Source organism: Sturnus vulgaris, chromosome 10 (genome assembly GCF_052056855.1).
Source record: "Sturnus vulgaris isolate bStuVul1 chromosome 10, bStuVul1.hap1, whole genome shotgun sequence".
NCBI classification, from domain to species: Eukaryota; Metazoa; Chordata; class Aves; order Passeriformes; family Sturnidae; genus Sturnus; species Sturnus vulgaris.
This window is the reverse complement of record NC_142252.1, coordinates 25588236-25599299: the sequence shown is the minus strand read 5'-3', so window position 1 is coordinate 25599299 and position 11064 is coordinate 25588236. Positions and strand designations below refer to the sequence as shown.

At 51.1% G+C, this 11064-nt stretch overlaps 2 long non-coding RNA genes across 4 annotated transcripts; one reads left to right on the top strand and one right to left on the bottom strand.

The window, feature by feature from the left end:
- The first annotated feature begins 6648 nt into the window (after window positions 1-6648).
- On the top strand, window positions 6649-9330 carry LOC148222740 (uncharacterized). Of its 3 annotated transcripts, none has more exons than XR_015805862.1 (3): window positions 6649-6774; window positions 7876-8043; window positions 8361-9330. It is a non-coding gene; the product is annotated as an uncharacterized LOC148222740 (long non-coding RNA). The 3 variants fall into 3 exon arrangements; XR_015805864.1 differs by having other exon boundaries at window positions 6666-7249; XR_015805863.1 differs by having other exon boundaries at window positions 6669-7632.
- Window positions 8029-10826, bottom strand: LOC148222739 (uncharacterized). The gene is made up of 3 exons (XR_015805861.1): window positions 10434-10826; window positions 9673-9771; window positions 8029-8163 (listed from the first exon to the last, which is right to left on the bottom strand). It is a non-coding gene; the product is annotated as an uncharacterized LOC148222739 (long non-coding RNA).
- Between the last annotated feature and the right edge of the window lie 238 nt (window positions 10827-11064).

Here is an 11064-nt window from a genome sequence, read left to right as displayed (position 1 = left end):
AGGGATTCCGGGGAGATTTTATCGGGGATTCCGGGGGGATTTTTCCCGGGAAATGCGGGGGGCTTTTTCCCCGCGATTCCAGGGGGATTTTCCAGGGGATTCCAGGGGGATTTTATCGGGGATACCTGGGGGATTTTCTAGGGGATTCCTGGGGGATTTTCCCGGGGATTCCGGGGGGATTTTCACTGGGATTCCGGGGCGATTTTCTCAGGGAATTCCGGGGGATTTTCTCGGGAATTCCGGGAGGATTTTCCCGAGTATTCCGGGGGGATTTTTTCGGGGAGTCCGGGGGGATTTTCCCGGGGATTCCGAGGGGATATTCCCGGGGAATTCCGGGGGGATTTTCCAGGGGTTTCAGCGAGGAATTTCCAGGGGAATTCCCGGTGGATTTTCCAGGGGATTCCGGGTGGATTTTCTCGGGGATTCCGGGGGGATTTTCCCGAGTATTCCGGGGGGAATTTTTCGGGGAGTCCGGAGGGATTTTCCCGGGGTATCCGGGGTGATTTTACGAGGAATTCCGGGGGGATTTTCCCGAGTGTTCCGGGGGATTTCCTCGGGGATTACGGGATGATTTTCTCGGGCAATTCCGGGGGATGTTCTCGGGTATTCCGGGAGGATTTTCCCGAGTATTCCGGGGGGATTTTCCCGAGTATTCCGGGGGGATTTTTTCGGGGAGTCCGGGGGGATTTTCCCGGGGATTCCGAGGGGATATTCCCGGGGAATTCCGGGGGGATTTTCCAGGGGTTTCAGCGAGGAATTTCCCGGGGAATTCCCGGTGGATTTTCCAGGGGATTCCGGGTGGATTTTCTCGGGGATTCCGGGGGGATTTTCCCGAGTATTCCGGGGGGAATTTTTCGGGGAGTCCGGAGGGATTTTCCCGGGGTATCCGGGGTGATTTTACGAGGAATTCCGGGGGGATTTTCCCGAGTGTTCCGGGGGATTTCCTCGGGGATTACGGGATGATTTTCTCGGGCAATTCCGGGGGATGTTCTCGGGTATTCCGGGGCCATTATCTCGGTGATTCCGGGGAGATTTTCTCGGGGATTCCGAGATTATTTTCCCGGGGAATTCATGGGGATTTTCCCGGGGATTCCGGGGGGATATTCGCGGGGATTCCGGGGGATTTTCATGGGGATTCCGGGGTATTTTCTCCTGGATTCCGGGGAATTTTCCGTGGATTCCTGGGGGATTTTGCCGAGTATTTCGGGAGAATTTTCTCGGGGATTCCGGGGTGATTTTCCCGGGAAATTCCGGGGGATTTTCTCGGGGATTCCGGGGGATTTTTTCGGGGAGTCCGGAGGGATTTTCCCGGGGATTCCGGGGGGGTTTTCTCGGCGATACCGGGGGGATATTCTCGGGGATTCCGGGATGATTTTCCCGGGGAATTCCAGGGGATGATTCCGGCGATTCCGGGGGGATTTTCTCGGCGATTGCGGGGGGATTTTCTCGGGGATTCCGGGGGGATTATCCCGGGGAATTCTAGGGGATTTTCTCGGGGATTCCGGGGGGATTTTCCCGGGGAATTCCGGGGGGATTTTCTCGGGGAGTCCGGGGAGATTTGCCCGGGGATTCCGAGGGATTTTCAGGGGAATCCGGGGGGATTTTCTCGGGGATTCAGGGGGGTTTTTCTCGGGGATTCAGGGGGGATTTTCCAGGGGATTCCGGGGGGATTTTCTCGCGTATTCCCGGGGCATTTTCCTGGAGATTCCAGGGGGATTTTATCGGGGATTCCGGGGGGATTATCCAGGGGATTCCGGGGGGTTTTTCCAGGGGATTCCGGGCATATTTTCCCGAGTATTACGGGCGAATTTTCTCGGGGATTCCGGGGAGATTTTCTTGGGGATTCCGGGGGGGCTTTCACAGGGATTTCTGGGGGATTTTCGCGTGGATTCCGGGGGGATTTTCTCGCGGATTCCGGGGGCTATTTTCCCGGGGATTCCGGGGGAAATTTCTCGGGGAGTCCGGGGGGATTTTCTAGGGGAATTCCGGGGGATTTTCTCGGGGATTCTGGGGGGATTTTTCCGGCGATTCCGGGTTGATTTTCCCGGGGACTCCGGGGGATTTTCTCGGGGATTTCTGGAGGATTTTCCCGGGGATTCCGGGCGGATTTTCTCGTGGATTCCGGGAGGATTTTCTCTTGGATTCCGGGAGGATTTTCCCGGGGAATTCCGAGGGATTTTCTCGGGGATTCCGGGGAGATTATCCCGGGGATTTCGGGGAGATTTTCTGGGGGATTCCTGGGGGATTTTCTCGGGGATAGCGGACGGATTATCACGGGGATTCCGGGATGAGTTTCTCGGGGAATTCAGGGGGATTTTCCAGGGGATTCCGGGGGGATTTTCCCGGGGAATTCCGGGGGATTTTCTCGGGGATTCCGGGGGGTTTTTCCCGGGGATTCCCGGGGATTTTCTCTCGGATTTTTTCCCCAATTTTTCAAGCATTTTTTCCCGCAATTTTCCTGGATTTTTCCCAAATTTTCCCCATTTCTCACTGATTATTTTCCCCATTTCTCAATGATTTTTGCCCCAATTTATCAAAGATTTTTTTTCCCCATTTCTCACTGATGTTTTTCCCCATTTTCCCCCCATTTCTCACTGATTTTTATCCCCCATTTTTCAATGATTTTTCCCCATTTCTCTCTGATTTTTGCCCCATTTCACCATGATGTTTTCCCCATTTCTCACTGATTTTTCCGTTGATTTTTCATGGATTTTTCCACCCATTTTTCGTGGATTTTTTCCCCATTTTTCCCCATTTCTCACTGATTTTTTCCCCCATTTATCACTCCTTTTTCCCCATTTTTCCCCATTTCTCACTGATTTTTTCCGCCATTTTTCATTGATTTTTTCCGCCATTTTTCATGGATGTTTCCCCCAATTTTCATGGATATTTCCTGATTTTCCCCCCCATTTCTCACTGATATTTGCCCCCATTTCTCTCTGAATTATTCCCCCCATTTTTCATGCATTTTCCCGCCCATTAATCACTGATTTTTTCCCCATTTCTCACCGACTTTTCCCCCCATTTCTCACTGATTTTTATCCCCCACTTCTGACTGATTTTTCCCAATTTTTCGTTGATCTTTTTCCCCATTCCTCACCGATTTTTCCCCCATTTCTCTCTGATTTTTCCATCATTTTTCATGGTTTTTCCCCCCCATTTCTCACTGATTTTACCCCCTTTCTCACTGATTTTATTAATGTTTGTATTTCTATTTCTATTTCTATTTATTATTATTGTTTTGCATGTTTATGTTTATGTTTATGTTTATGTTTATGTTTATGTTTATGTTTATGTTTATGTTTATGTTTATGTTTATGTTTATGTTTATGTTTATATCTATGCAGGTTAACGTTTGTGCATGTTTATGTCTATGTTTATATTTATGCATATTTATTTTTATGCCGGCGAACGCGGGCAGGCGTTTTATGTAAACGCCTATCCGCCGGGGTCCTAGAGAGGCCGCCATCTTGAGCGTGTCGGGACTCTCAAAATGGCGCCTCGGGCGGCACCCCGGCTGACCTGCCAAAAATGGCGGCAGAAAGGGCGGGAAAAAATCAGGACCCCGGTGTGTAGGCATAAGATGCCTGATTACATCGCCGACGCCGATCCGCTCGCCGACAATTTTCCCGGATGTTTCAGAGCGTGCCGACAACGGCCGCGCGGTCCGCGGTGCCGCGGGCGTGAGGGCGCCGGCGGGCGCGGGCAGGCGTTTTATGTAAACGCCTATCCGCCGGGGTCCTAGAGAGGCCGCCATCTTGAGTGTGTCCGCACTCTCAAAATGGCGGCTCGGGCGGCACCCCGGCTGACCTGCCAAAAATGGCGGCAGAAAGGGCGGGAAAAAATCAGGACCCCGGTGTGTAGGCATAAGATGCCTGATTACATCGCCGACGCCGATCCGCTCGCCGACAATTTTCCCGGATGTTTCAGAGCGTGCCGACAACGGCCGCGCGGTCCCCGGTGCCGCGGGCGTGAGGGCGCCGGCGGGCGCGGACAGGCGTTTTATGTAAACGCCTATCCGCCGGGGTCCTAGAGAGGCCGCCATCTTGAGCGCTGCCGCACGGCTGGGTCCCGGCCCGCGGGCCCTTCCGCCATCCTGAGAGGGGCACGGTGCAGTACCCGCCTGTGTCCACACGGCGGCAGCACTGCCGCCCAACTCAGCCCGGCACTGCCGCCCTGTCAGGGACAGACAGAGAAGGGAGAGAGTTCCAAGCACCAGAGTCCCCACCCGTCATAAAATCCTCTCAATGAACGCCCCAAAAAAACCCCGACCCAAACTAAAAATGCCCTGCCTCTGACCAAATGAAAAAAAAAACCTTTTATATATAGAAATCATCTATTTTTTAATATTTAATTTCTAGTCATAATCTAGACATATTTCATATATTCAATTTAATTGCTATTCTATTTATCATATATACAATATTATTTTATTATTCATTATATACATAGATTTATATTACTAATGTTATTTCTATTTTATCTATATCCATCTATATTTGGAGGTTCATAGTTTTTAATATTATTTCTTTAAAAGCTCTGCCTCTAACCAAATAGAAACAAAAAACTCGATTATTTTAAATTCTATTTGAATATATTTTTCTATTTAGTTTTCATATTTATATCTGTAGATTTATATGTCTATATTGTGTATTCTATATTTATATACTATTTAATGTAGTTTTTACTAGTATATTAATATACTAGATGCTATTTACATTCTATTATAACATACTATTTAATATAACATATTAAAATCGATAAATTATTTCTATTACATACTACATACATGTATTTTATATTTATATTTTTTTCTATATATTTATACTTACATATATATATGCATATATAGTTATAATAATTTTATGTCAGTATCTATTTTTGCATATTTGTATATTTTTGCCTATATTATTTTCAAAAAACCCTCCTCTAACCAAATAAAAACCAATAAAACATTCCTTTTAAAGTCTGAATATTTATATATTTCTATTTTCATAACATAATATAATGTAATGTAATATATTTATATATTGGTTTCTTATATTTGCTTCTATATTTTTATTCTTTATCTTTTCTATTTACAGTATCTATAAAAAAACCCTACCTCTATCCAAACACAAGCCAATAAAACATTCCTTTTAGACTATATTTAGCTATTTTTTAAGGTTCTGTTTTTCATGCATTCTACACCCACCCCTCCCTCTCAATGTTCTGGCACCCACCATGACCCCCCCCCCCATGCCCGACTCACCTGCTCCTCCAGCGCAGCCCGGCTCCCTCTCCCAGGGACCTTGGGGTGCCCCAAACCACGTCGGAGCCCCCCTCAGCCTTTTTTCCTCACCCCAAAGAAGGCACAGAACGACTCCTTTAATGAAGTTGTTTTAACAATTGTAAGGCTAGAGCTTTTGGTATCCACTGCTTGCCATCCCTTGTAAACCAATTTTTTTCTTCTTTCTTCTGCAGCTTAATAAACCTCTTTTTTTCCCCATAGTTTTCCAAATGCATGTATTACCGCATATGCATATTTAGAATCAGTAAATATATTTAATGTCTTGTCCTGCTATAATTCACAGGCTCTCACAAGCGTGTGCAGCTCTGCTGTCTGAGCTGACCAGGTGGCTGGTAACCTCCCCCCTTCCTTTAATTGCTTTCCATTCACGATAGAGTATCCTGTAAATCATGAAGAATGGGGGGAAAAATCAGTGAGAAATGGGGAAAAAAATCCCTGAAGAATGGGGGGAAAAATCAGTGAGAAATGGGGAAAAGTGGGGGAAAAATCCGTTAGAAATGGGTGGGGAAATTCCATGAAAAATGGCGAAAGAAATCAGTGAGAAATGGGGAAAAATGGGTAAAAAATCAGTGCGAAATGGGGGGGGGGGGAAATCAATGAGAAATCGGGGAAAAACATAAGTAAGAAACGGGGGGGAAAAGTCCATGAAAAATGGGGAAAAATCAGTGGGAAATGGGGATAAATCTGGAAAAAATCCATGAAAAATGGGGGAAAATATCAGTGAGAAATGGGGGAAAATGGGGAAAAAGTCAGTGAGAAATGGGGAAAAATCAGTGAAAAACGGGGGCAAAACTCCATGAAGAATGGGGAAAAAAATCAGTGAGAAATGGGGAAAAAAATCCCTGAAAAATGGGGGAAAATATCAGTGAGAAATGGGAAAAAATGGGGAAAAAAATCATTGATAAATCGGGGGAAAAATCAGTGTGAAAGGGGGGGGAAAATCGGGATCGGGGACGTGGACCGGGACTGGGATCGGGGACCGGGACGGGGAAATGGGACAGGGACCGGGATCGCGGACGGGGACCTGGGACAGGGACCGGAACCGGGATCGGGGACGGGGACTGGAGACAGGGACCGGGACCGGGATTGGGGACTGGGACCAGGACCGTGATCGGGTTCCGGGACGGGGAACTGGGACTGGGACCAGGATCGGGGACCGGAACCGGGGACTGGGACCGGGACCAGGACTGGGGACGGGGACTGGGGACAGTGACCGGGACTGCAATCGGCACCGCCCCCCGAACCGCTCCCGGAACCGCTCCCCGGGCTACCCCGGCACGGCGACCGGGAACGCCCCCGGCACCGCCCCCGGCGCCGCCCCCGGGGCGGGCCGCCGAACGCACGCGATGACGCGCGGGGGGGCGGGACGGCGCGGGGCGGTGACGCGCTTCATGCCAGGAGCAGGGCCCGGGTGCGACGAAGACGGGAGCGGGCCGACCCGATACCGCGCGGGGCCGCGGGCCCGGCGGAGCCCGGCCCGCTGGGTAGGGGCCGCCAATGGCACCGGGGCTTCTGCTTCGGCTTCTGTCCGTGTCGGCGGGGAGGCCCCAGCCAGCGGTGCCCCTCTCCCTCGGCGACACGGGCGTGGAACTCGGCATCGGGCGCTGCATCGCCGCGGACAGCAGGGGGCGCACGGGTACCGATACTGCCATGGGGCCCGGCGCTGCTCTCCTGCTCCGCCGCCAGGCGGCGCTGCGCTGCCGTCCTGCCGCGCCTCCGGGCACGCTCGGTTTCCTCGGGACCCCGGGCCCCGCCTGTCCCGCCGCTGCGGAGGCGGGGGATGCTTTATGGGACTGCCCGAGCTGGCAGTGCCGGGTCTGGGGCGTTGGGGCGCGCCTTGGGGGGCTGCGGGTGCGCTCGTTTCCTCTTCTGCATGGCCTTCTGTGTGAGCATCTCTCGTTGCGACTGCTCTTGGAGAGTCAAACCCCTCCTCCTAAGTGGTCTCAGGAGCCTGGCAGGGTGAGTTTTGTTTCACAGGGGAAAGGGCCACTGGTCGTGTCCAGAGACCTGTGCACCCAGCCAGGTTTCTGCCTGATAAAATTCCAAATGGATGAGGATTTCTCCCAGCCCCAAGCTGCCCCCACCTGTAACCCTGGCTGCCTTTGGGGTGCCCAAAGCCTCCTCTGTGCAGATCTCAGGAACCTGGGAGGGGTGAACAATGTTGCACAGGGAAAAACCCCACAGATTTTATCTCCGGGCCTGGGGCCAGGAGCAGGCATTTGCGTGCTATAATTCCAGAAGGAGCACGGTGTCTCCCAGACCCAAGCCGCATCCAGCTGTGACCCAGCTGCTCTTGGAGTGCCAAAAGCCTCCTCGTAGCTGATCTCAGGAACCCTGGAAGGGTGAGTTTGGTTTCACAGGGAAAAGGCCTCCGTTTGTGTCCAGAGATCAAATAAGGGACTCTGCTTTTCCTCTAGTTCTCCTTCCTGTTTTCACCTGGGCTACAAGGATGGGCATGGCCTGTATTTCTCATATCAAAGTGATGTTACTAAATTTGTCCAGAAGTTCTGATTGTTATTTTTATTAGTAGTAGTAATTTTCTGATAGAAAACACTCTCATTTTGCCTTTCCCACGTTGTTTCCAGGTGCTGCCCAGGATGGACATCTGTGGTCTCAGACAGTGATTCCCGAGGAGCAAGGAAAGCCTTTTCCTCACCTGCACAGTTCAGGTGGATGGGACAGAATTGGTGTGGCCTGACAAGGCAGGAAAAGCTGTCTGTGTTCTGGAGTGCCTTGAAAGCTTTCTCCGTCAGGTTTGGAAGGGGTTTCTCTTTGGGATTTCTTGTGATGCAGCACCACGGGTATCCCTTTGTGCCAAGTCCAGTGCTAAAGGATTGAAGAACTGACAAGTGGGGTCTGGGATGAAAATGCCTCTAATAAAATTAAGCAAAGAATACAATAAGAGAAATGAGCATCCTTTTAATAGTTAGGAATAAAAATGCTGGAAAAGGGCACTCTGAATTGGTGTCACTTGTCATGGATAAAACCCCAGAGTGAGGAATCAGAGCAGAAGTTGAGAGCTGGAATCCTTCTGCAGTCGACTTAATTTTCTTTTCCTCCTCTCTTTCAGGACAGGAAGAATCACGACTCTCCTGGCATCTTTGCCAAGAGCTGTGGTGTTTGATCAGCCAAAGCCCAGAGGCTTCAGCACCAGAGGTCTGAGCCTGGAGGGCTCCTGGTGCTGCCCGTGCTGTGGGCTATGTCAGAGGATGCAGGGTTCCTCTTTGCCTCCCTGCTGGGATTAACTGCCATGGGAATGTGGGATCTGGGTGAAACTCCAGCTCTCCTGGTGTTCAGGGGAGCAAGGTCTGAGGGACTCCTCTCTGGGGATGTGCGGTGAAGGACTGAATAGTGTGGAAGGAGAGTATTTATAAACTGTATCACTGTTTCTCCCAAAATTGGGGTGGAGCACTGATGGGGGCGGTTGGGTTTGGTCTGGGCCGGTTATTCTTTGTGCAATTTTTAAATTCTCTTGTATGATTTACTGTCCGGTATCTTTCTAACAAAAGCTGACATAAATTTAGATTAAGGATTAGAACTTGGGTCCATTCATTGCAAACATTTGACAAGGCTGGAGGACTGGGGTGGTGACTGCTCTCAGGAAAGGTTACTTATTAATACTGTGTCAGATTTCCCGCAGTGACTGTCAGGCCTGCATGGCTGTGAGTTCGTGCTCTTCTCACTGGGGAAATAAGTTCAGCAAAATTAGAAATGTTAGAAAAATCCAGCCAAAAATTCCACCTCTGTACCCCCTAAGTTTTCCCAGTTTTTCCCAGCTAGGAGCTGCACAGAAGTCAGGCAGGGGAAGTGACAACAGGGAACAGCTGAAAAATTCAAAGGCACAAAGAGGAAAGGGGAAAGGTTTCAGAAAACAATTCTATGGTCTAAGAATAATTTCTGATTCCCTACTGAGAAGAACACGAACTCACAGCCATTCAGGCCTGACAGTCCCCTGCAGTGAGAGCTCAGCACACATCCACAGAGGCAAGTCCAGCATCTTAAATGAAAAAATAAAAATAAAAACCAGAAGAAAAAGGTGATTTCTTTTGCTTCAGAGTTATTTCAAGTTCTTAAAGCCCAAGCAACATTTGCTCTTGATTTTGGTTGGGTGAATCATGAGCAGTGGGCACGGGTCATGCCATTCATTGAGCAGAAAACCCGGGGTCATTTAGAGGGGACACAAGAACTGTTTGTGTAGCGACCTCGGGCTGCAGAGGGGCAGGAGAAAGGCCAAGGGAGCTCCCTGGGGCCACCAGGGCCTGTGGGGAACAGAATGGACGCTTGGATGACCAGTGGAGGTGAGGAGTGGATCTGAGTTCATCTACAGGGAAATAAGGAGGGGATACTCTGGAGTGAAAAGCTGAGGTGATGAGTTCACCCACCTGGGCACGAGTTGTGTTTGCACAAAGTGGGACCAGAGGTGAAGGTCAATCCAAAGTCGATCCTGCTTGACCTCTGAATTCCAGGATAAGTTTTACAAGCTGCCAAATGAGGGAGTAAAAATACACAAAAATGAAACCGAGAGCATTCATGAGGTTCCTGGGAGTCCATTACACTGTTGTCATAGAATTCTTAATGAGTTTTGAGCTTTTAATGACAACAATTCAGTACTTTCTTTGGATTATTCACTGTGTAGGATTTGGGGTTTATCTGGATTTTAAAGGCGTCGTGGTGGCCCTGACACTGCTCAGGAGCTGGTAGGAAAAGCAGGGTCAGAGCTCCTGGCAGGCACAGGGTGTTTTTCCCAGAGTGGACTGTGGAGGAATTGTTTGGGCCTTGGATTGTCCCTCTGGGTGATGCCAGTTGCTGTGATTTGTGTAATTCCATACATTTAACTCCCAATACTTCCCAGCCCAGGAGCTTGAGCTGACAGGGCAGCACACAGATTGTTCTCTGTGCTGTGCCCCGATTTGGGGTTGGCTGTCAGCTTTGCTAGCTCCCGTGAATTATGCCCATAGCCCCCAATTCCCTGCTCAATTCCCACTGCCATAACCTCACAGCGCCTCATGGAGTGGGGATATACTGTGGCAGGAAGCTCAGCAGCATCGGCACAGGGACAGGTGTATATTCCAAAGAATTTGCTGTTTCAAACCCTCATCCCCCAGCCCCGCCGATGTCCCTGGGGGGCACTTGACAGAGTTACCTGGATTTCAGCTGATTTCACCCCCCCGAGCTCGGGCTCCAGGTGATCTTTTCAAGCAGGAGAAGGCAGGGGCCGGAGGCGCTCGTGGCCCGTGCCGAGGCAGTCCCTGGGGCCACGAGAGGACATCTCTCCCTGCAGAATTTCAGTTCTTTCCAGAGCCTCAGCAGTGACAGAGGACAAAGAGGAAGATGAGGAGGAGGAAGAAGGGGGAGAGGGTTTGAGAGGAGGGGAAGCCCAAATCCGTGCTGTGTGCGGAGCTCCGACAGCACGCTGCAGCCCGCAGCTCAGTGTGAGCACGGGGCAGAGGAGGCGATTTCTGGGCATTCAATCACCCTGAGGCGGGCCCGGCACCGCCCCTGCAGCACCGTCCCCAGCACAGCTCGGTACCGCTCCGGGATCACCCGGCCCCGCCCCCGGTGCCGCCCGGGACCACTGGGGACCGCCCCTAAAGCACCGCCCCGGCCCCGCCCGGTCCCGTCCCCGGGACCTCCGTGCCCCGCCTCGCCAAGCCCCGGCTCCGCCCCGAGCCTGCCCGGGCTGCGCCGGGACCATCGCTGGCGGCCCCGCCCCTCTCCCCCGGGCCGAAGCGGGCTGAAGGAGATGTCCGCACGATTGGAAACGCCGCCGAAAA